The 26701-nt window shown below is 42.5% G+C and overlaps 1 protein-coding gene across 1 annotated transcript in view; it reads left to right on the top strand.

The window, feature by feature from the left end:
* Positions 1-15728, top strand: part of mafa (MAF bZIP transcription factor a) — a 186081-nt gene extending 170353 nt beyond the window's left edge. Inside the window, exons 3-4 of the mRNA XM_077248190.1 lie at positions 4080-4511; positions 9865-15728. The gene's annotated coding sequence lies outside the window, so the exon portion shown is untranslated. The remainder of the gene's footprint in view (positions 1-4079; positions 4512-9864) is intronic.
* Positions 15729-26701: the final 10973 nt, after the last annotated feature.

The raw sequence follows: 26701 nt of genomic DNA, 5'->3' as shown, positions 1-26701 counted from the left end.
CAGCACAGCCGAATCCTCATCTCCAGAAGACCCCAGCCCACCTTGCGGCGATAGACATGATTTCATCTGCCGGGCGCCGGATGAGATTCTGAGCCATCCGACATCCTCTGAACGCGACTGGTCAGCAATCTCATCCAGAAAACGCACAGGTTGCAATGTGAGAGAGGTGTGTGTGGACCGAGGAGAAATCGTTTTTTTTTTTCCACATTAACTGCCTCTGGTCACCCTGGCCACCAGCCAAAGTATTTCCTTGTGTAGAGAAAATAGATTGGGGTGTGGATAAGGGGACTCTCGCTCTAATGAGGTCATTAAATCTCGACCGCGACATTGCGATGGTCATGTTCCCGCAAGGAAAACATGACACATCCATGAACACTGCCCCACACGCACCGAGCAGCGTTCATGCCCAACAGCAGAATCAACCAGACTACCACACCCAGAAACGCACAAGCATGTCTTTTTAAAGATGCATTGAAAATGCTTGTTTTGTGCAAGCTCTTTTGTGAGAGGGAAAACTCTGCACAGATCAGCAGGCAATGTGAAACTCGCTGGGAATCACCAACACCTGGAGACACCAACACCTGGAGAGAAGCTCATCTCGAAGAGTGAAGAGAGATGATCTCAGAATGGCTTGTGGAGTGAAGAATGCTCATGGCTCCGAGGTGAAAAAATATCTGCATGTTGCCGGTGTCCTCCCTTTATACCCACGAGGTGGGTCGAAGTTACACCATGCAAATTCCGCAGACCCATGGCATTTCTTTGCCATTGGCTCTTTTTGGCTCGTAGTGACTAGGAAAGGGAACCAGGGTCTGAAGCACGTGTGAAACTAGTACAATCGTGATTGGTGCTGCGATACCTCGTGATGTGTGCCAGCATAAGGCAGAAGCTATAAAGGGAAGCCCGGCAACACGACAGCATCAGCTTTTGAAGCAAACCAAGGCATAGAGGAAGTATGGCAAGAGGACGCAGCATCTCGTTCCCCTCTCAGGGAATCATGATTACATGCGTAACCTGAGATGTTCCTTTTTGAGGGAGCTTGCACTGCGTCCCAGCTGACGCTTTGGGGAACTAAATACCCTCTTTGCCATGCTGGCAAATACCTGTCCTGGAATCTGTCCTGTCCCAGCACAACTCAGGACAACTCAGGACAAAAGAGCTTGAGATCCCGGAGTGACAGGAAGGTCCAAGTATAGAACCTTATAAATGTGTACGGGAAGGACCACACCGCTGCATCACAAACTTCCTGCAGGGATGCCCCTGACAACAATGCTCTGGAGGAATCAATGCTTCTAGTGGTATGTGCCCTGACATGAAGAGGTGAAGGCAGACCGTGAACCTCCTAGAAAAGTTCTTGTCTGTACTAGAGAAAGCATACTCTTCTTGCTGTTGAGTCTCAACCCCAAGCGTTTGGTGTGGTCGAGCAAGACATCACAACGTCTTCCGCCATTTCTTGAGATTGGGCTAATATTATCCAGTCATCTATGTAATTGAGTATACGGATGCCCTGAAGTCTCAGAGGAGCCAGAGCTGCATCCATACATTTTTTGAATGTGCGAGGGGATAAAGCTAGGCCGAATGGAAGAACTCAATACTGGTATGCTTCACTCCCAAAAGTGAACCTCAGGAACTTCCTATGTTGTTGAATGATGGAAATGTGGAAATATGCATCTTTCAGATCGATCGTGACAAACCAGTCCTCGGATCTGATTTGAGACATGATTAAAGGAGTAGTTAACATCTTGAACCTGTATCTCCTCAGAGACCGGTTCAAGTGATGAAGATCTTAATTGGGAAAAACACATTTGATATGCTGCTTCGACCGCTAACACTCTCTTTTTGCCCCATGGGATTGATGACAGCGAGGTATGAACCTCTGGATGCTTCTGCTTATTTGCTTCCTGAAACCTCTCGACGACACTGTTTCACAGCATTGCTGAAGAGGCCTGGAGGCTTATCCTTGATAGCCAAGAGGCTCAGCCACAGGTGTCTATCCGTTGCCACATTAGCTGCCATGGAGCAGCCAATGGTGCGGACCGTCTCCTTTGTGGCACGGAGAGATAGATCAGTGGCCTGCCACAGCTCTTTGATAGCGTCGGGCACCACCTCTTCTGCGTCATCCAGGTCCCTAAGCAGGTCAGCCTGGTACGCTTGTAAAATAACCATAGTTTAAAGTGCCATCCTGACCAGCTGTCATGTATGCCTTGCCAACCAGTGAAGAAGTAGTATGGAATGGCTTGGTGGGCAATGTCGTGGCCAACACAGCGTCCGGAGAGAAATAAGCAGCCAATATCTTCAACCCTGGCCATTCTCCTTAAGCCCCACAATTGAAGAATAATGATGGACTGTGGGACTAGATAGGCATGAGGAGAGTGGATTTTCCATGATCTCGACACCACAGTGTGGAGATCTGGGAAGAATGGTAAGCCTTCAACGTGGAAGTTGTGGCTGTGACTGCAGGAAGCGCTCATCTAACTAGCTTTTCCTAAGCGCTTCCCGCTTCTTGGCTGGCCAGTTGATATTTACTTTAGATACAGCACGAGACACAACCTCCATAAGCTCTTCATACTGTGGCGATACGGATGGCGAATCACCAGTATCCCCCGCATCAATGCTGAGAACGTCTAACTCTTTAGAACAAGACAATCCCTACATTAAGCTTTCACTTGGGGCAGAAGAAGCCACCGAGCGGGCTTCCGTATCCCGAGATTGATTAGAGGAACCGGCAGGTGAGGACTGAGAAAGGGCTGAAACGGTCTCAAACCCCTCCACCAGTTCCATTTGCGAACCCCACAAATGAAGCCGCCGCTCTGCCTCAGCAGAAGCGGGACCCAATCAGCGGGAACACTAGCCTGGCCACTCTCTTCGAACACGGCTAGGCGAGAGCAGAGCGTTCTGAGAGGAAGCGCCTCACAGTGTTCTCAGCCAGCTCCCTCAAGAACTGACCGTGCATGCTCCACACCCGAGCAGCAAACACAAAGATCTTGTGTGTCCCCACCCGTGATGCACACATAATCTAAACTGCTGGTTATTCACCATTTCTTTTTTATATTTTTCAACAAGGACAGGCAACAACAAATAAGACAGACAGTCACAAAGCGCTTGCTGAAGACAGAAAGCTGATGCCGTTGTGTTGCCAGCTTCCCTTCATAGCTTCTGACTTATGCCGGCACAGGTCACTAGGTGCCGCAGCACCAAACAAGATTGGATTAGTTTCACATGTGCTTCAGGCGCATTCAGGAAGGTGTTCGTCAAAGTGTCAGCTGAAACACAGCACTAGATTACCTCAAAAGGGAACTGTCAAACATACTGTAAATATGTATTTCTGGTTTGTTTGTTTGTTTGTTTTTACTTATTTCTTTAAGCATCAGCAAAGGCACTTCCATTCAACAGTTCAACTTAAAAGTATCAAACAGCTGGGTTCCTGGTGATTAACTTTTTTTTTTAATGAACAAAAAACACCATTTGCATTTCATTCTTAGTCTTAATTTTAAACCCTGTCTAACAGTATGATTTATTTAAGGGAAAAAAATGCATCCCAACTGAATTAAACTGATGCCTTAATTGTAAAAATAAAAGTTGTGCTAAAATGACAACTTGTAAAATTACAAGTCTAAACAAAAAAACAAAACAAAAAAGAATAGAAGTGGTAGAAAATATTGTAACAATATTCCCATACTATTAAAATGTAGGTTTGGCATTCACAATGGTTCAATGTTTTTATGTTTGGTTTTTTTTGGAGGGATGTTTGTGAAGAACTTCAGGTGGTAGACATTAGAGGTGATGAGCATTCTCCAGTGGCATGGATTTAATTGAATCTGAAAATGGTGTTAGCCCAAGCGGCGACCGCTGTCGTTGTGGAAATCTAGGTGTGGATGATGGCCGACTCACATTCGCAGGGTGGTCATCCTACTATTTTGGTTTCTTCTGGACAAACAACCTCCCAAACAGCCATGACTCACTTTACTTCACTGGCTTCAGAGAGTGTCTCCTGTGTTCCACATGCACACAACCAATTACTCATCTATGTCTCTTTCTTTCTTCTACCTCCTTTCTATTTTCCTTACTTTCTCTCACTGCAGATATCACAATGGCAGTTGACGTGATGACTCCCAGCACAAGGCCTTCCACAAAGCACAAGACCTCAAACTCTCTGAAGATGATACAATGAGAATCAAATCCATAATTTCCCCTTTTCCCCTGGCACTGTTCTTAAGAACCGAATCCTTTGATAGATCTCTTTCCTCGGATTGCACCTACAGCTTTTTTTCTACAAATAAACTTATCAAACAGAAGAAAAAATGGAAAAGTGATAACAAGACTTAAATCAGAAGACAAGCTAACCTTGTGGAAAGGATGTTATCCTGCTGCTGGAAACACTTATTTCTTTTCAGGTGAAAAACATCAGTGCATGTTATTGTTAGTACATCAGCAGACATTGCTTCATGGCCACACTCAGCATCTTTGTGGGTGACTTTCTTCCAACATTGTAATTATCGCAACCAGGTATATATGTGTTCCCTTACGAAGGGAACTCAACGATGCGTCCATCGACGCCATGGGAACGCCCCCAGCGTGACTGCGTCTGAAGCATCTATGTCAACTAGTCCAATGGAAAGAATGAGCGTCACGGGCGGGTGACGTCATGACCAGGAATTGATAAAAGCACATCCGGTGCAAACCGGCATTAGCTTCTGTTGCCTCAGCAAGCGATCTGTGTTATACTGTCTCTGTCTATTTATTGTTGTCTGTTGCAATTTATTCGGAAACGTTATGGCGAAACAAGTGTACAAGCAGTGTGTTCCTCCCTGCCCGCGTTATTTAACGGGTGGGGACACACACGAGCTTTGTGTCATTTGTTTGGGAGTGGAGCATGCGGTCTCAGCCTTCGAGGGGGCTGAGTGTCAACACTGTGAAATGCTACCGCTCCGCATGCTCCGCTCTCGCCTGTCACTCTTTGATGTAAAGAGTGGGCAGGCTCGCGATCCTCAGGGATCAGGACCCGCGTCTGCCGAGGCGGCGCGGAGAATGCATTCCTGGGGATCGCAAAAGGATCTTTCGGAGGGGTTGGAGACGGGTCCGCGGGCCTTTTCTCCTTCCTTACCCGGAAGATCCAGCGCTCTCCCCCCGGTGTCGGAAGCACGCACTGCGGTTTCTTCCGCCCGGGGAGAGAGCCCTCCATTACTTCAATGCTCTTCCTCCGAGGAGGTCGATGTTATGAGTATGGAGAGTGAAAGCACACACATGGGGGAAAGAGATTCACAATTTATTTCCCCAGCATATGATGAGCTGGTGGATGTTATGTCACGGGCTGTAGAGAAATTAAATATTGAATGGCCATCTGAGAATAAAGGCGCTCGTCCTAAAAGTAAATTAGATGAGCGCTTTTTATCTTCCACGACATTATCTCCACCACGAGGGCTTCCCTTTTTTCCCGATCTTCATAATGAAATATCGAAATCGTGGAATAAACCTTACTCTTCACGACTTTTTAGCCCTCAAGTTAACACTTATTCGAGAATAAGAGGGCTAAAAGAGTATGGTTATGAGGCGATGCCCCAGGCGGAACAGAATTTAGCCAGCTATCTTTCGCCTGGTCCCGCATCGTCCCTGAAAGCCTCGGCTTTGCCCACTAGACCGCTTAAAGCCACCTCGGTTTTAGTGGGCAAAGCTTATACGGCAGCAGGTCAAGCTGGAGCATGTCTGCACACAATGGCAGTGCTTCAGGCTTATCAAGCTGACCTGCTGGGGGATCTGGATAGTAGTGAGGGAATTTCTCATGACGATATTCGAGAACTTCGTCGGGCTACCGATCTTTCTCTCAGGGCTACTAAGGAGACCGCCAGAGCAATTGGGCAGTCTATGGCAGCCTTGGTAGCTACTGAGAGACATTTATGGTTAAATCTGTCAGAGATTAAAGAAAAAGATCGAGCTTTTTTATTAGATGCTCCGCTTGAACCTTCTGGTCTCTTCGGCGACGCAGTCCACGCGGTCGTCGAGAGATTTCAGGAGTCTAAAAAACAAGCTGACGCTTTTAAAAAGTTTATCCCTCGCCGTATCCAGCCCCCTGGGGCTGCTGGGCGTGAGCAGCCCCAGCCGTCGAGCTCATCATATCGTGTGCATCAGAAAGAGAGTGTTGCATCTCGTGCACCTCCACGTAGAGACTGGAGACAGACGCAACCCTCTCAACCGAAGTCTTCTAAGTCGAAGCCGGATCTGAGGACCGTTCTTCAGGCGAAGAAGACTTCGGTTCAAAAAAAAAGGTCCTGATGTTCACGCATCAGGCCTGTGAGGACAGCCCCGACCGAAGTGGAGCGGTGTACACCTCATTTTACGGTGCCCATTCCATTTCGGGGTCCTCACGAGACCGTTCTGCCAACCCTGCCACCCTCGGTGCTTCAGGGCGCAGCGGTCTCCAGCGAGTCGCTGATGCTATGCTGCGGCACAGCATCGGTTTCGCGCCCTCTGAGGGGGGCCTTAGAGCGGCCAGTTCAGGTAGTTCCTGCCATTATGTTTCAGGCTCCGGAATTGGCTGTCTCGATAACACCAGAGACCAGCCTCGAGAGGCTGGTTCCCTTAGTAAATTTTCTGGCAGCGTGGGAGCTTCTGCCGAATATTTCTCATTGGGTCCTGCAGATTGTAGAGAAAGGATACAGAATCCAGTTTGGTTCTCGTCCTCCTCGTTACAACGGGGTGCTGCCCACAGTGGTGCATCCCGAGCAGGCTCTGGTAATGGAGCAAGAGGTAAAGGCCCTGTTAGCAAAGGAAGCTATAGAACAGGTGTACTCACCCGACAGAGAGTCGGGTTTTTACAGCCGTTATTTCATTGTTCCAAAAAAGGATGGGGGGTTGCGTCCCATTTTAGATCTTCGTCTGTTGAATCGTTCAGTACAGAAACTCAAGTTCAAGATGCTGACACTCAAACAGATCGCGACTCAAATCAGATCCGAGGACTGGTTTGTCACGATAGATCTGAAGGACGCCTACTTCCATATCTCCATCCTCCCTCAGCACAGGAAGTTCCTAAGGTTTTCTTTCGGGGGCAAAGAATACCAATATCGGGTTCTTCCTTTCGGTCTAGCTTTATCACCCCGCACGTTCACGAAATGCGTGGATGCAGCTCTAGCCCCTCTCAGGCTTCAGGGCATACGTATTCTGAACTACATCGACGACTGGCTGGTTCTGGCGGAATCAGAGCAGTCGGCGGTTCGGCACCGAGGTGTCGTTCTCGCTCATATGCAGATGTTGGGGTTGAGGCTCAACGCCAAGAAGAGTGTTCTTTCTCCAGTACAGAGAACCACTTTCCTTGGTGTGGTATGGGATTCAGTGACGATGCGGGCCACTCTATCGCCCGTTCGTGTAGCTGCTATCCTGACAGCCACCAAAGAGCTAAAGCTAGGCCAGTCACGCACTGTAAAACAGTTCGAGAGACTGTTGGGTCTCTTGGCGGCAGCGTCCAACGTGATTCCTTTTGGCCTGCTGTACATGAGACCTTTACAGTGGTGGCTAAGGACCAGAGGGTTCTCCCCGAGGGGAAACCCACTTCGTATGATCAAGGTCACGCGGCGGTGCCTTCGTGCCTTAATTATATGGAGGAAACATTGGTTCTTAACCCAGGGTCCGGTATTGGGAGCTCTTTGCCATCGTGTTACGATCTCGACAGATGCTTCCCTCACCGGCTGGGGAGCGGTAATGGAAGGCCGCTCGGTTCAGGGTCTGTGGAAAAGTCATCATCTTTCGTGGCACATCAATTGCCTGGAGATGATGGCTGTCTTCAATGCGTTGAGACAGTTTCTCCCAGACCTGAGGGGCCATCATGTGCTTGTACGAACAGACAACACATCAGTGGTCTCTTATCTGAACCGTCAGGGGGGTCTGCGGTCGCGTCCGCTCTGCAAACTGGCGCACCAGATCCTCCTGTGGTCTCTGGGGAAGGTACTCTCCCTGAGGGCAGTGTATATTCCTGGGGACCAGAATGTGGGGGCAGACATCCTGTCGAGGCAGGAGCTGAGGCCAGGGGATTGGAGACTCCACCCCGAGGCGGTGGAGAAAATTTGGGAGTTTTACGGCCAAGCAGAGGTGGATCTGTTTGCGTCTCAGCACACGACGCACTGTCCACTTTGGTTCTCCCTTACTCACCCAGCCCCCCTGGGGCTGGATGCTATGGTGCAGACGTGGCCGAGGCTACGTCTGTACGCATTTTCCCCTGTTGCTCTGCTCCCAGGAGTTCTGGAACGAGTCCGCCAGTACGGAATAAGCCTACTGCTTGTAGCACCACGCTGGCCGAGTCGGATCTGGTTTGCGGACCTGATCCATCTCTTAGACGGTCCTCCCTTGGAGATCCCGATCAGGAGAGACCTTCTGTCTCAGGCCGGGGGCACAATATTTCACCCTCGGCCAGAGATTTGGAACCTGTGGGTTTGGCCTCTGAGGGGGCCCAACTCATAGAGAGTGGTCTCTCAGCTGAGGCTGCTGAGACCATCCTAAGCTCCAGAGCTCCAGCTACTAGGAAACTATATGCGCTGAAATGGAAAGTTTTTTCTGTATGGTGTCACCGACATCAGTGGGATCCGGTTAACTGTTCTGTGAACACAGTACTCGAGTTCTTGCAGGAGCGCTTTACGTCAGGTTTATGTCCTTCCACACTTAAGGTTTACGTGGCGGCCATTGCGGCTTACCACGCCCTGGTTGGGGGTACATCGTTGGGTCGAGACCCCCTGATTACACGTTTCCTTCGTGGCACACTGAGGCTGAGGCCTGCAACTCGCACTAGGGTGCCAGCTTGGGATTTGGCATTAGTACTAGAAGGCCTGTCTAGGGCTCCATTCGAGCCCTTAGATTCGGTTTCAGAGAAATTTCTTACCCTTAAGACTATCTTTCTGCTAGCTATTTCGTCCCTTAAGAGAGTTGGAGACCTTCAGGCCCTTTCGGTTTCCCCCACTTGCCTTGAGTTTGCACCGGGGATGGTCAAGGCATTCTTATATCCAAAACAGGGATACGTCCCTAAGGTGCCGACCTTGATTCCGAGGCCTATCGTGCTGCAGGCTTTCTGTCCTCCTCCTTTTACATCTGCGGACCAGGAAAGGCTGAACCTCTTGTGTCCAGTGCGAGCACTGGATACTTATGTTCATCGGACATCTTCTATGAGGAAGTCCGACCAGTTATTTATTTGCTTTGGATCACCTAAGAAGGGTCTTCCTGCTTCTAAACAGACGGTTAGCAAGTGGATAGTCGAGGCTATTTCACTTGCATACGAGTACTCTGACCATCCGTGTCCCTTGGTGGTCAGAGCTCACTCAACGAGGGGTATGGCGGCCTCTAAAGCCTTGTTATTTGGGGTTTCCCTCCAAGACGTTTGTGATGCGGCAGGCTGGTCCTCACCGCTCACATTCGTCAGGTTTTACAGTTTGGACCTGGATGCTGCCCCAGGTTCTCAGGTGCTTAGTGCTTAGTTACAACAGACTGACACTCAGGTACTTGGAATTCTGGCGCTTTGGGTATTCTCGTTCCCATGGCGTCGATGGACGCATCGTTGAGTTCCCTTCGCAAGGGAACGTCTCAGGTTACTATTGTAACCATAGTTCCCTGAGAACAGGGAACGAGACGATGCGTCACCCTGCCATACTTCCTGCATCCCTGTAATCGGCTTGCTTCGGCAATTTTCGAAGCTAATGCCGGTTTGCACCGGATGTGCTTTTATCAATTCCTGGTCATGACGTCACCCGCCCGTGACGCTCATTCTTTCCATTGGACTAGTTGACATAGATGCTTCAGACGCAGTCACGCTGGGGGCGTTCCCATGGCGTCGATGGACGCATCGTCTCGTTCCCTGTTCTCAGGGAACTATGGTTACAATAGTAACCTGAGACGTTTTGTTTTATATATATATTTTTTTTATCATGACTAATTGTGTTTTCAGCTAGTCTCAAGCAATCATTTCAAATAATTTAGAAATAAAAAGTTAAAAGAAAGCATTATAACTAAAAAATATGTTAAAATCTGGCAAGGATTAAAAATTAGTTTGTTTGTTTTTTTTCCTTCAAATCCTTTCCTTATCAAACCCAAACAAGTTACGAGCAAATTAATGAAGATTGCTCTCATTCAAACCAAGTAATTTTATTTTTGAGAGTAAGGATTTGCTATACACACACCAGTAGATGACTGGCCATTATCACTAAAAGATACATGTCCTACCTAAATCATGTTACTATAAGCTGTATAAACCACAGGATATTTGGCAATACGTGTCTAAATCTATAGCACATATCTGCTAAATTGATACAAATTAATATTTAAAAAATGTTATAATTTTGTAATCATTTACTCACCCTCAGGCTGTTCTATGTGTTCTTTCTTTCTGCCGCTGAACACACATTGAGATGTTTTGAAGTATATTCTTAAATACATATTAGTCTATACAACATATACACTCTATTCGAAGACTTCTGAGGCCATTCAAAATATTAGTGTAAGGAAGAAAACAAAGTGTAAGTTAACTAAAAACAATTGCCTCTCAACTCTCATTTGTATATCCACATATTTCAAATTGCCATTCTTGCTTATGATGCAAGATTTAGTATCACTGGCATTAAAATTTGCATGGCAAGCATAACACATAAAATACTACTAATAATAAAATGAGTGACATGAGGGTGAGTAAATTATTTTTGAGGTGTGATAAAGGCAAAGACAAAAAAAGTTTAAAAAAGAAAAGACACAGAGAGCATTTACTTTAACAATTCAGTAACTTATATAACATATTACAGAGTTTATACAATCTCGACTGGTTCAGTTGAATTTATTACAGGTGTACAATACAGACACCTTCCCTTCTAAAGTGTTTTTTTTTTCTTTCCTACCTCTTGTCACTCATCTCTCTGCATGTAAAAAATTAGAGAACTTTTAACTACGTGTGGCCCTCCATGACTCTATGACTGGCCAATTAACCTGCATTAGTAGGATGTGGATGATTTTGGACCTCTTGAGGAAAATCCTTCAAAAATAATCTGAATTCATTAATCTCTGGGACAGTGGCTGATGCCTAACCTGGTGAAATGGATGAACACTCTTGCCTTTCTGAGTTTAAGCACTGCAGCCCACTTTTGTAAGGGATAGATTGGAGTATACACAAGCATAACAAAAACTCGGCTGGTTCTCCAGACATGCTGTGTTTGAAGACGCATGAAGTGCACGCAAACACTTAGACAACTTTCTGAGGATCTTCATCGTCACCAACACCTTTTACCTTTTTGTGAACTGGGTATCTTTCAGAGACCAACCCAGCCAATGCACTAGCATGAGGCCACACACCACACAAATTTACACTTCGACTGAACTGATAATGCTTTGGCTGGAACCACAGCTTACTAAAGAGATAGGAGAGTGGAAACAAAGAGTTTAGGTTGTGTACATAATGTAAAACTAATATCAATAATAATCTGCATGCTGATGCATAGCTAAAAGAGTACTGAATGATTGGTCAAAGGCAAAAACTACATTTTAGATTAAGAAGTAGTTTAAGTTTTGAAAAAAATGTAGAATTATAATCAGTGCCAGTTTTTTTTTTTTTTAATACATGTCACCTCTCTTTTTCTTTTCCAAGTTAAGAAACTTTAATACATTCTTCATTGAAGACTTCAGATAAAACAAACTAGCAGTCGAAAAATCATTTAATGTATTTTATGAATAATCAGTTTATGTAGCTCCTAGCAGCACATAAGGAAAATGTGAAGTGGGGCAGTCCAATTAAACAGCAGCACACAGAATGGTGCAGGGCAGCTTGCCAAAAGCCATCTATTTTACTGGTGTCATAAGGGATTATACATATTAGTGAGTAACTTACTAGTGACAATTAGTGCGCTTTGAGAGCGAGTGCTCAAACAGTTGCTACACAGTAAATGAACAGACTGGAAGTGTTCTAATTCACAGCTTTGACCTTTATCTAAATCACAACAACATCTATGATCCACACCTGTAACTTAGAGATGTAAAGATTGCAATTTAATACTGCCCTATTTTTGATCTTTAAAATATTCAAAATCCATATTCCTATGATGATCAAATTCATCAAAGATCACACATCTCTCTCGTTTGCTCAACAAAAAATATCATCAAATCAAACATATCAACAGTATGAATATGCCGATATACAAAATTGATACAGATTATTTTTTTTATATTTTTTATATGGATTTTATTTTATGTTTATCTATATTAGAATAATGACCGGTCACTCCATGGCATCATAAATAATATGTTTAAGGAGTGCTATTTAATTGAATAATATATTTTATCAGGCTTTCTGGTAAAATACCAAGCAGTCAAAAAATTAAAAGGAAGAAAAAATAACTGTAGCCTACTTAAAAATACTTTTTGTATTAATATTATTTAGTATTGATTTCTCAAAGAGTGCAGTCAAAATGTGCTGCGCCGAGCTGTAGCTAAATATTACGTAAACAGACAGACTACATAATGGTATTGTTCACTGTGCAAACAATAGATAGGCTGTTATTGTAATGAAAGGTCAAGAAATATTACTCATATACCCCGAGCTGAAGCAGATTAAAATGATGTATTTCCTGATGGTAGGGAGGGAATGCTAGGTGTGTTGTCCCATTTCAGATTTACCTCCCCTATTCTCCATGCGCTCTCTATCACTGCACAAGCCCAGATCACCCTTTGTACACATACACAAACATGCACGGCCCCTCCATTCCATTTAATCAAGTGCTGGGCCACTCCTCTCTCCTTCACAGACATGCAAGCTGTCAGGACAGAACAGCTCATTAATCTCCAGCCGGGAGGGCAAGAGCGAGTGGGGGAAAGAAGTATTGGCTGATAATTTATTTATTTATTTATTTATTTTGGTATTTAGAAAAAAAGGGTGAAGGTAATAGGGGCTATCCCAATGGTAAGAAAAGATGGTAAAATAAATTGTAATAAACAAGATTTTATTTTATTTTATTTTATTACTTTTTATCCTTGAACATGCAAAAAATAGCTAAGTTTGACCTACCCTAGGGCACAAAAATGCTTGTGTTTTTTATTGGAATATGTGGTCTACAGAAAGCCCTCCAGATTTCCTCTGAATTGTAAAAAGAAAAACAATTTAACAATACTACAAATCCAGCACTCCTTATGTGTCCCTTTGTTAAATATTTGTGTAATTACATAATAGCCTTTAAGGCTTTAATCATACCAAGCTGTGACATACAGGTCATTAGCAGTGATATCATGTATTGTGTTATTATAGGAAGATGGGGATTAGCTACTGTATTACAGAGCAGACTTTTAGCAGGCGAAACAGCAAACTGTGACTCCACATACAGTACAACTCACTAAGAGGAATGTAAATTGATACAAAAAAAATTAGCCATTATGTTTTATTGCTTGGATTAGTCTCCCCCAGCCTCCTAAATTCTAAAATTGATGCAAGGTGGAAAATAACTATTGTGTCTTATGGAGATTTGCACCATCATCACTTGACCAGTTTGAAATCAGCTAGCTAGTTTACCCATGAAATGCTTTGTTGTTCCTGCTGGGGCTAAGACTTTTATTTAATGAATTTTTAAGTAACCATACAATATTGTATAAAATTGTCTTGAATTTGGATTAATTTGACATTGTAAGTGTGGCCTGTAAAATGATTAACGGATATCATCTGTATTATTGTTAGAGATAAGTTTCAGATTGCATGAATGTGATCTGACGTGTTTAATAATTTCTCTAATCACAGAGACATGTACGTGCTCATGCCATGTTCGTCTGAGAATTGGATTTGTGGGGTAAGACTTTATATATTTTAGTTTGAGTTAGAACTGTAAAGATTAGGGGCTGCCTGGAAGCAGACATGGTTTAGGTGTGGGTTCAGGAGGTCAAATGGATTACTCTTGCAGACCGCTCTGTAATTCCAACCCCTCCATGGCGCCAGGTCCTTCTCAATCTCCTTTCTAAATCAACATACCCAAAACCTCCATCCATGCAAGCAGTCATCTCCACACATCACTCAAGTGTCATGCACGACTGGTGCTTCATTCCTTAATTTTAAGGGAAACTCTTCTGAATGGATTTGAATATGGTAATTTGTTAAACAAAATAAGCAATAACTACAACAAAAATAATCAATAAACATGCAGGAGGAGAGGGACAGGGATGTGATAGCTTTGTGAACATGGTTCCCGATAAGGAGGGACAACTGGAAATTTTGACGAATTTGTACCAGACCCACAAATTGCTAACTGCTGCCCTTTTTGTGAATAATTATTTTTATTTCACTGAAATCTGCAGAGCTTTCTGTAGGAGCAAGTTACACCTTCTAGAAATTAACTAATTTCTCAGGCTTTAATTTAGGTCATCCTTTCTACCTGACCTTTTTGAATCATGAACAAAGGTCACAGGTGAGGTGTGAAGCACACTTCAGTGACTAGTTGAGTGGTCAGTGAATCATTTTGAATACAAGTTACTAGTCATTTGCTAGACTTTATTTTTTTCTCAAAAAAATTAAATAAAAAATAAAAACAGGAATTAGGGGTTCGAATAAAAATCGAGGTCAAACTATAATTTTCAATTTTTAAGTACTGTCACTTGGGCACAATTAAAAAATATTGCTCCTGTTGTAAAGTTGTCTCTACAGGGGCTTGCTATTTCAGCCAAGGTTAATTAGTGCTTCCCCATTATTACAATGTTAGTGTTAAAAGTGTATATTACACAAATTCCTGTAGCCTGGCTTTTATGAGGTATAGATGGGCGTAGGTCATATCCTGAGGGTAATGTTAGCTGGGAAATAGCCATTGTGTCATATTGGTTTGAAGCACCTAGACTGAAGGATGGAGAAATCCCTCCACTGCTTGACTGGAGTGACCCCTGCCACAAGTTTTATAAGATATCACATAAACATGCCCCTTGACAAACATACATCTTTAGATTCTCCCATGGAGACTGATAAATTATTGTACATCTGGTGAGGAAAGATATGGAAATGTAAAGGAAAAAAGGACTGGGTGAATTATTTGCATGTTCATCATAAAGCCTATCAATTAGAAAAGCAAAACACTGGCTTTGCTTTTTGCAATAATTAAACCCCTTGTGGAATTTGCCATTGACTAATGTTACAGGAGGATCTCAAGGGTTTGTTAATCAGTGTCTTCCATATCGAAATGTGCTGCACTCTAAAACAATCTTCTTCTAGACTATTTGTTATTCTCTGGGACTTGTGGACTACTGTATCTCTTGACTTCTTAATTTCTCCTACTTTTGGACACAGATAGCCATATTGTCCTTTTTTAGTATACTTTAGATGCTAATACTGTACTAGTTAGAGCAATACCTTACAATTCAGGGTCTGACAAATGTCATGACAGATCACAGTAAGAACACCCTTGTCAGTATGTCTTCCATGATGGATTGAGATGGTGCAGGTGTTGTTCAGGTTGAAGTGTTCCAGACAGGGAGGCAGAGTCCTCTATCAGTGCTCTTAGGTGTTTGGCTTTTGATTTGAAGGTTTCATTCACTGTCTTTAACATGCATGTCCTGTATGTCCTTTGAACTGCATCAAGCAACCTTTCCACCTTTTTGACCATGAATGAAAGCCAAACAAAAAGCCAAACAAAGCAGGAAAAAGGGAAAAGCTCTCTTTCATGCAGGTAACTGTAAATAATTGTATGAATATGACCCAACTATGCATGTTGATACATTAGCAATCTGTTCAGGTACTTTTTCGTAATTGATTCAAATCTCTAAAATGGCATGTACGGGAGGGTGGGGGGGGTGAGGGGGATGTCCATTTAAGACAGCATTGAAATTACCATGTGGTAGGTGGGGATGTATGGTAAATCAGAAACATTTTTTTTTTTACATCATGATGTATGTATTTATATTTAATGTATTGTTAAATGATTAGGTGAGTCTTTCATCTGTTTAAATTACCTGGTTCATCAACATGATATGAATCAATTTAAGACAGCATTGAAATTACCTGGTAGGTGGGGATGTATGGTAAATCAGAAACATTTTTTTTTTTACATCTTGATTTATATATTTATATTTAATGTATTGTTTCATGATTAGGTGACTCTTTCATCTGTTTAAATTACCTGGTTCATCAACATTCTGTCTATTGAGAAAAAATGAGGTTGAGGCAAAGCAAATCTCAAGTCTGTTTTTTTAATTATTTTTTTATTCGGCTGGTCATGGGAATGTTGGAGGTCTGCAAGGAGCCAGTACCGTCATAACAACATATCAACATTTGTGACATGTCCTATCATTTTGAGTCAGAAGTTGCAATGATCAGTTTAAATAGAAATGTAATATCTAAACACCCTTGGACTATTTTGTGTTATTTATGATTTTATTTATGATTAAAAAAAGTCTGTTTACAAAATAATATAGCTATAGTCAATTCAGTGAAAAAGTTACTATATAGCAAGAAAAAAACAAAAAGAAACAGAGGACATATTGAAAGATAAAGTGCCACTGGATGTGGCACTATTTATTTTATTTTTTTACTGAACCTATGTCTTTATTTGTTATTTACTATATGTTTAAATAAATATAAAACATTCTTACATAATATGAAAAATATTTGTATATTCAAAAAAAATGTTTGCAGTCTTTAGAGTATATCGTCGCTGCCCGATGAAATTCACGTATGTCCAAAATTTCAAAAGCAGTTGAACGTAGCATGGCATACTTGGTACGGCATCTTTAAATGTAACCATATTCTTGCCAGTGAAATGATATAATCCACATTTGACCAAAATCGAGTTTAAATGGACATACGTGCATATTTTACAGTAACGGTGGTCGATACGCGTTCTTCCGATCATTAGAATGACCAAGTCGCATTTCATATTGACAGATGAATAGGCTACGCTCAATTTATTAAATAGCCTTCATTTCAGTTTATTAAATACGCTCAGTTTATTAAATAGCCTACGCCTCAGTTTAGTAAATACGCTCAGTTTATTAAATGTCTCTTGCAAACTATGAAGGGACAATGAATCAATACACTGACATGGCAATGCTAGACTGATACTTTGTTTGCACAGTCCTACCGTAATTTTGTAAATATATAATAAACTTGTGAACAGTTGTCAAAAACAAACATTTGCTGATACTTTACCTCACATCCAATGCTGAGCTTCCATAGACACTTAAGATGAAACTTCACGAGACCGGCGAGATGCCTCCACAGGGTGGGAGATACGCAGCGTGATTGACAGCTTTGACACCAAATGGATATGCGTGAAAATCAGATGACATGATTTCACAACTTTTCATTTAGATAATGTGAAGAATACTGTATACGGAAATGAACCTGGACATTCTATCTGTCGAATAATCTCAAAATCGGCAAAATGGACATACGCGGTTTTCATCGGACAGCGACGATATAGCGGGCATATTATTAGCATTTAAATAGTCATTTATTGGCAATGGTTTGTAGAAAAATTATAATTGCACATCATTAAAATGCTAAGACTTCCCTTTTTAATTTAGTGTATAAAATTATTTTCAAAGTCAGAGTGACTCAAAATGATGGGGATGATGGTCACATATAGACAATTGTTGTCAATAATATTATGGTAATGATTATGGTGAGCAATGTATGATGCTTGTTGTATACGTATAAGCTCCAAACCCATACGTTTCTCATGAGAAATAAGAATATGATAATTTATCCCAACAGATCCATCTTAAATGTCTTGGTAGTGTCATCTTAATGAAGAAGTCTTCAGATGGGCTTGATAACATGCATTACCTCAACCATGCCTGATATTTATAATCAAATAAAACTTGAATCAAACTTGATTCTTCTTCCTCTTATCAGTTTTATTATTATTATTAATATTATTATTATTTTATTATATTTTTGTTATGTAATTAATTAATTTATTTATTTAAAATGGGAGACGGGTTGATTGTGATGATGACAAATAGAAATGGAACGTTTTTAAAATGTGCCACAAAAATGTTAAGTTTAATAAATAATTATTGTAACAAGGTACTGTCTTTGTATTGATGATTCTTAGTGTTACTAAATTAACCAAATATTAGACAACAAAAACAAGTATTTGACTGAACATGAACTATACTGACCCCTGAAAAGACAGTTACACCAGTAACTGTAGCAGTTAATAACAGTTAGTTATTTTTGTAAAAAGAAATATTTTGTTAGTAGTTATTAATAAAATAAAAAGGTTCCATCTCACAAAACAGCAGGGATGTAAAAACTTTGATGCTCAATTTCTCAGAACTACCCTAAACGGAGATAGAACTGTATAATTCTAAGCTCACGAAGTATAAAGTGTCCCTTGATCAGGAACATGATCCTTGTCAGTCCTGTTCTTCCAATAAGATTTTAGAGACATGAAAATTCTTGGGACAATGTTTCTAAGACAGAAATGTTATTCTGGGAGCAACAAAATATCTAAATTTAGAAACATCCAACATCTAGCAAAATCATGACCTGTTCATACCAAGGGCGATACCTATAACGTTAATGATGAAGATAGTTCTAAAAATATTTAGAATTTTTAATATTCTAAAACTTTAAAACATTAAAGTTTTAAAAACATTAACTAAGAGCCACTAAGAGCTTGTGCATTTAAAGCAGCAAGCGACACAACTCAGTGCCCACTTAAAATAAACAGAACAATATTGTCCACTGGTGTGACCAATATAGTTATCATTATATTTATGCTTATAGTTCTTGGTGTGTTCAATTAAAGACAAAAGTCTGGTACTTTGATGGTGGGCATTTTGTAAGCTTAGTTCATATGTGCATATCAACTGTCACCTGCAGTGGGCCAAACTTCTCCTTCAGTATCCGTCTTTTAGAATAACTTCTGTTATGCACACACACTCTTGCATTTCACCATGTTGTATGAAGACCTTTTGACCTGAACAGTGTCTCCCAAAAGCATTGTAAGTCTAAGTAGATCATAAAACCACTGCCACCAATGGTTTCTACGACCAACTTGGCTCAAAATTATTTTGGGAAACAGACCTGCTTTGGTTGGTTGATTGCAACCACAGCTAGAGACGGCTCAGCAAACCGGAGGACAAAATGAACACACACTAAGGCCGTGTGTCCACCAAAGCGTTTTTTCACGCTCCTGGCGTACAATTCTAATTGTTTTCAATGGGAGCGCCGCGTTTTTTAAACGCCATGAGCGTAGCGAGGCGCTGAGCGAGTATTTAACGCTCAAGCGCTGAGCGTTCGGCGTTTTTTTCACGCTGAAGCGCTGAGCGCCCGGCGTTTTTACTGGTCGCCGAGAGTTGAAAAATGTTCAACTTTGGGTAAAACGCTGCGCTCATCACTGTCACTTTTTACCCAGACGTCCAATCACAGTGGAGGAGGGGCGGGACAAATACCACACGACCAACTGTCACAACATCCTTTCTGTACAACGACGTCAACCAGCAGAGCTAACCGAACAAAATGGATGAAAAATACATTTTTAGAATGAAACAAAATTATCTGCGAAATCAGTTACAAGTAAACTGTGCTGCTGATATTCTGTATCATAGCAACGAATCGTCTCAACTGAAAAAACGCAGCGCTGCCAAAACGCTCTCAAGCGCCCACAGCTAGGCGTTTTCAGCAGAGCGTCCAGCGTTTTCAGCCGACTAAAAACGCTTTGGTGGACACACGGCCTAACTCCTTCTGCAAGGCCACTATTGACAGGACCCATTGACGAAGACAGGAAAAAAATTGCTGGACATGAATACGCAGAGTACCACAATTCTCTATCCCAAACCACAGTTCACTCACTTGTTTGTGTAAGCTGTGGAGGAAAGCTATGACCAGGTGGTGAAGCAGAGTCAGCCAGGCATACATTTACACAACTGGGTGAATCTCAAGGAGCTATGCATGTAGTGCCATTGTGCAGCTAATCACAGCCCTCATCCATGTCTGTTAATGATTGCGTGAAATTTATTAGACTCAAGAGCTATTCATTAATAGCTTCTTGTTGTGTAGCGAGAAAGAGAGAGGTGGATGTATTTGTGAGTTTAAAATCAATTGCTTTACAAGAGGATTATTTCCTGAGGTGTGATCAATTTGTAAACTCACTAACAGTCAAATAAAGTTATCAATTGGAATTTAAGTTAGTTGTTTTAAAAGCAATTTAAAAAAAATACTTTTATTGAGTAGATTTAAAAGACAATATGTGCATTATATGAAAAACATCATAATCTGCTTTTTTTTACATCCATAGAAATTAATAAAGAAAAATTATACAAATATAGAGAACACTCTTTACTCTACCCAACCCAAAACATCCCATAGAATAAACAAATAAATAAAATAAAATCTCCAATGAAGGTACAGTCTCAACAAAGGAAAGGATATGATTCCACGTTTATAAAATGAGTTAACAGAGTCTCTGATGGAGTGTTTAATTTTTTCCAGGTTCTAGAAAGGACATTAAGTCCTTCAGCCAAGAAAAATTAGAAGGGGGGCATGAGGATTTCCAATGCAACAGTATTCGTCTTCTGGCTATCAGTGTAGCAAAAGCAATAATATCAGCGTCAGAGAAACTGAGAGCCTTTGACAGCGTAGCAAAAAAAGAAGACCAGAATGAATACAATTTAGGACAGGTATAAAATGTATGATCTGCTGGGGAAAGCGAACATCTATTGCACCTATCATCTTCTGTTAAAGAAAGTTTCTTCAATTTTGCTTTGGTGAAATTAATTCTTTGAACAACTTTAACTGAATAAGTTTCAAGCGAGCACAGATGCAGACAGAGGAGTTAATTTTAGCTAGTGCATTATTACACAGCTCCTCGTCAAGCTCCAGTCCTAGCTCTCTCTCCCAGGTTCCCTTGAGTGCAAAAAGAGGAGGGAACTGCGAAGATCATAACAGGCCATAAATTGAGGAGATATGGTTATGTGATTTCGAGAGTGACATTATAAACCTCAATTAAAGTTTTCGTTAGCTGATGAGGGAAGGTATCAAAGTGTACTTTAGCAAAGTCATGCAATTGAAAATAGCGGAATAAATTGGATTGAGGAATTTTAAATGTACTCAGCAAATCATTGAATGACGCAAATATATGATCATCAAGAAACAAATCATGAAACAGTACTAGGCCCTTCTCTCTGAACTGTGCAAACGTTGAATCCAAAGTATAAGGCACAAAAAGATGGTTACCGCATGTGACGGCCCGAGTGGTGGCCGCACAAGAGTGGTAATGTGGAAGTATCCACACACACACACACACACACACACACACACACACACACACACACACACACACACACACACACACACACACACACACACACACACACATATTTAAATTTCTTTCTTTGTCATTCACATTTGTTACAGTATATTGATAGCTTATAATAACCACACAAAACAAAAAAATATTCATTCATTCTTTATTGTTAGGTTTACATTTACAACACATTTTTATATACATTGTTACTGATTTGAAGTGCACACAAATTAGTCACATTGTATCTGTTATTCATATTTGTTTCTGTTTTGAGTTTAAGTTTACCGGTGAGGAACTTCAGACATGGTCCGCTGCAGCCGCATCCGCATTGGTGTTACGAAAATTAGAGGCCGGGCAGGAACAGAGAATTTAAGGGTTATTGGTTCCGCCTGGACATACCATTTGCTGGGAGTTGCCCAGGGGAGGAAGAAACGTTAATGTCTTTATTAATTGATTTCTTTAATTGTACATTTATGGTATTTGACTACATTTTGCTTTCCATATCTTTATTTACTATATATTTCTATGTGATTTGATTTTGATTTACTTAAGGTTATATGTTGCATGTGTAGCTAAATTGTCTTCCCTTCTACTGTATAATGGGCCCATCCTTTCCTTTATAAGCTGTTGCCTTGTTCATTTGAGGAGGTCAGTTTTTAGTTTGTTTGGTTGGTTTTTGTCTGACTGATTTGTAGCCTTATTTTCTGTTTGTTTATTTGTTTTTTGTTGTAAGAAGTTTATGAGTTTGTTCAAATAAAGACCCATTTTGAGTCCAAAGCTTGTGTTCCTTGTTCCTGACTTCTCGGTCCCTCACATATGGTGGCAGCGGTGGGATCTTCCAGTCGGTCAAGGACACTAAGCAGTGTTTGGTTCTTTCCTGCCCCTCACGGCTGTTTTTTTCCCCTTTTTCCTTCCCTGTAATTATGAGTCGTGCCTTAAAGAAAGGTGTGCCTAAGGCTCCTCCCTTGCAGCAAGAGGAAGAAAGGGGAGAGGAGGACCAGGACAGGGTAGAAGGAGCGGAAGGAGGTGAGGCAACGGGAGACAGAGAAGTTTCAGTGACTGAGTTGGCAAATCTACTTCGAGCCCATATGGCCAGGACGGAAGGCCGGGAGAGTTCAAGACAGCAGGAGCAGGCGGATCAGGAGCAACGGTTTAAGGCTCTCCAGCACCAGTTTGGGCTTTTGCAAATGGAGGTCCAAGCACGCACCTCTCTTAATCTTCACTTACCTGATGTTGACCGGGAGTCCCGGGAAAGGCCCGATGTGGATCCTTTGGATTCCGATGGAAACTCTGTGGCTTCAGCTTATCAACAGAGTTTTAATCAGGCTGGGAACAATATAGGCCCGCCGTTATCTCAGATACCTCGATTAGAGAAGCTAAGTGACACTGATGATGTAGAACACTTCCTTGTTACTTTTGAAAGGATTGCTGTTGCTTGTAGGTGGACTAAGACTTATTGGGTTTGGCATTTAATCCCTTTGCTGACTGGTAAAGCAAGAGCAGCTTATGTCAATATGGACGTGAATGAGTCTACTGATTATGACAAAGTGAAGGAGGCTATTTTAAGGAAATACGATGTCAATGCTGAAACTTATCGACAAAAGTTCCGTTCCTTATCAGTAGAGCCATCAGAGAGTCCAATAGAACTTTATAACAGGCTCAAAGAACTCTTTGGAAAGTGGATCCAGCCGAAGAGGAAACAAGTGGAGGAGGTGAGTGAAATCATTATTATGGAACAATATCTTAGAATGCTGTCCCCTGAACTCCAAGTGTGGATTCGAGAGAGAGATCACAGAACCGCAGCGGAAGCAGCATCTTTGGCGGAGGTGTTTGTTGCAGCCAGAGGAAACAGTAAGCCGTGGGCTTGGAAACCAGTTAATGACGCCGTTCTCTTGACATGCCTCACCTTCAGCAAAGGAAGATAGAAGGGTCTGGTAAGCCCTACATGGGGAGGCCTACTTCGGCCAAATTAAATTTTGCTCCTAAACGACCTCCCATATGTTACCTGTGTGGTCAAGAGGGGCACACTAAACCAAATTGTCCAAAGATCTCGGCTCAGCTTACCCAGCTATGTTTTGTACCAAGAAAGGAGGTAACTAAACCCCCAAGCTCTTTGAGAACTACAAATGTCGAGATAAATGGTGAGAGATTGACGGCTTTGATTGACACCGGAAGTGATCAGACTCTGGTAAGAAGAAAGTTCATATTACCCTCTTTGATCAGCACCGTCAACAAATTGCTTATTTGCTGTGTACATGGAGATGAGAGAGTGTTACCTACCGCCAATGTCTATGTCAAAATAGAAGAGCAGACTTACCTGGTGAAGGTGGGGGTGGCTGATAACTTGTCTTTCCCTGTGATTCTGGGTCGAGATATTCCAGTGCTGCTGGAGTTGTTGCACCCGGCAAAACAGTGTCACGTTGTGGTGACCAGAGCAAAGGCGAACCAGTCGGAGGGGATTGAACACCCACTAAGTGCTTTACCCTTCTTCAATGCAGAGATTGAGACTGGGGTGTCGAAGAGGAGAAAGACTATAAGAGAAAAGAGGCAAGAGAAGGTAAAATATGCTGCTCATACAGTGTCTGAAATATGGCCTGTGACTTACCTGTGAACTTCCAGATGCCCACTAACATCGTTCAGATGCAGCAGGAAGATGCTAGTCTCACGGAGTGCTTTGCTGGAGATGCAGAGGTAAGAGAGAAGCCTCTAGATGACAGTACAGCCAGATATGTGATAACGAAGGGAATACTCTATCGAGAGATTGGGGTCCAGAAACAACTTGTGGTTCCACAGTGTGTTAAAGAGATGGTGTTACATCTGAGTCACTCGATTCCTTGGGCTGACCACCTGGGGAAAAACAAGACTATTGCAAGAATAAAAAAAATGTTTTTTCTGGCCCGGTTTGAAAGTAGATGTGGCCCAATTTTGTAAAAGCTGTCCTGTTTGTCAGAAGGTTTCCCTCAGACGTCCATCAAGAGCAGCACTTCAACCACTTCCTATTATTGGTACTCCGTTTGAGAGGCTTGGAATGGATGTTGTTGGTCCAGTGGAGAGGAGTCGCTCAGGGAACCGTTTCATGCTGGTAATAACGGACTATTCCACCAGATACCCCGAGGTATTTCCTTTAAGGTCTGTGAAGGCTAAACCTGTAGCTACTTCCTTGGTCCAGTTATTTTCCAGGGTCGCATTTTCAAGAGAATTTCTAATCGACCAGGGCACTAATTTCATGTCTATCTTGTTGAAACAGGTCTACCAGCTCTTAAGAATCAAGAGTCTGCGTACTACTCCCTATCATCCCCAAACAGATGGGTTGACTGAACGATTTAAACAGACTTTGAAGCAGATGTTAAGGAAGTTTGTGAGTGAGACTGGTCAAAACTGGGATCAATGGTTGCCCTATCTTCTTTTTGCTTATCAGGAAGTCCCTCAGGCTTCCACAGGCTTTTCTCCTTTCGAGCTGTTGTATGGTCGTGATGTCAGGGGCCCATTGGCTCTACTCCAGGAGATGTGGGAAGGGAGTCCTGAAAAGCAAGAACCTACCAGTGTTGTCTCTTATGTTCTGCAAATGAGGGAATGGTTGCAGAAGATGACCGTTTTGGCTCAAAATCATTTGGTGGAAGCCGGGAAAAAGCAGAAGACCTGGTGGTATGTCCCTCTGGCTCGAGAAAGAGATCTGGAGGTTGGTAAAAAGGTACTTGTCATGTTACCCAGTTGAGAGAGTAAACTGCTTGCAAAATGGCAGGGTCCTTACGAGATGAAGCGCCTGGGTCCTATGACTTATGAAATCATTATGCCGGGTTCAGATCGATCTAGTCGGGTTTTGCACGTTAACCTGTTGAAGGAGTGGGTTCCCCTTCCTGAGAAGTCACAGTCACTGATGATTCGCTGTATTGAAGAGGCGGAATCCGATGAGAAGTATCTGCCACAGCCAGTTCTTGGGGACATCTGGTTAGATCATCTAACAGACTCCCAGCGGTCGCAGGTACAAGTTCTTTTCACTTCGAAGGTATTTTCTGAATATCCTGGGTTTACCAACTTGATTGGGCATGGTGTGGTACTGAAACCGGATGGTGTCGTGGAACGCCAGAGCTATAGGATACCTGAAAGATTCCAGGTGACCTTGCAGGAAGAGGTAGACCTTATGCTTCGTTCAAGCATCATTGAGCCTTCGAAAAGTGAGTGGTGTCACCCCATAGTCCTTGTACCAAAGAAGGATGGGAGTATAAGGTTCTGTATTGATTTTCGATATTTGAACTCCGTATCACAGTTTGATTCCTACCCTACCCCTCGCATAAGTGACCTAATTGATCGTTTGGGCCAATCCAAATATCTGACAACAATGGATCTTTCTAAAGGCTATTGGCAAATTCCGCTGACTCAATCCTCGCGGCCCTTAGCTGCATTTAGAACACCCAGGGGCCTTTTCCATTTTAAGGTGTTACCTTTTGGCCTTCATGGGGCCGTGGCGACTTTTCAGAGGTTAATGGACCAAGTATTACGTGGTTTACCTTTTTCTGCTGCATACCTTGACGATATTGTCATCTACAACAACACCTGGGAGGAACATGTGCAGCATCTACAAGAAGTCTTGTAGCGACTTCAGAATGCCGGCCTAACTGTCAACCCCACCAAGTGTGCTGTAGCCAAACAACAGACTGAATACATGGGCTATGTCATTTGCCAGGGTGTTGTGCGACCACAGGTGAAGAAAGTTCAAGCTTTGGAGAAGTGTGTGGTGCCCCAGACACTTAAGGCCCTGCAATCTTTTTTGGGTATGGCTGGATTTTACCATCGCTTTGTCCCTAATTTCTCCAGCAGGGCTGCTCCACTAACAGATATGGTGGGGGCACGTTGCCCAAACCAACTGCAGTGGACTGAGGAGAGATTGAAAGCTTTCCGGGACATCCAGGGAGCTATGACAACTAGCGCTGTACTACAGAATCCTGACTTTAGTTGACCTTTCGTTGTACAGACTGATGCCTCTGAGAGAGGAGTAGGAGCCGTCCTATTGCAAGGGCCACCATAGAGCCGACAGCCAGTGGCTTGCATCAGTCCTAAACTGTTTCCAAGAGAAGTACGTTATTCAACGGTGGAAAAGGAGTGTTTAGCCATAAAGTGGGCGTTGGATTCCTTACGATACTATCTACTAGGCTGTGAGTTTACCCTGGAGACTGATCATAAAGCATTGCAGTGGTTGGAGAAAATGAAGGATTCTGATGGAAGGATTAGACGATGGTATCTCGCCATGCAGCCCTTCAGATTGAAGATACAACATGTTTCTGGTAAAGTCAACACTACTGCTGACTATCTCTCCCGTTCTACTGGCGAGATTCCTGAAGGGGGGAGGGGGGGGGATGTGACGGCCCGAGTGGTGGTCGCACAAGAGTGGTAATGTGGACGTGTAAACACACACCTTCCATACACGAAGGACATGCATTTAAGAATAATCTTTATTTAAATTTCTTTCTTTGTCATTC

This window comes from Siphateles boraxobius, unplaced genomic scaffold (genome assembly GCF_051911475.1).
Source record: "Siphateles boraxobius isolate OS27281-9 unplaced genomic scaffold, OSU_SipBor_1 30, whole genome shotgun sequence".
Classification (NCBI taxonomy): Eukaryota; Metazoa; Chordata; class Actinopteri; order Cypriniformes; family Leuciscidae; genus Siphateles; species Siphateles boraxobius.
The sequence above is the reverse complement of the archived record's forward strand: the minus strand, read 5'-3'. Positions and strand labels throughout refer to the sequence as shown.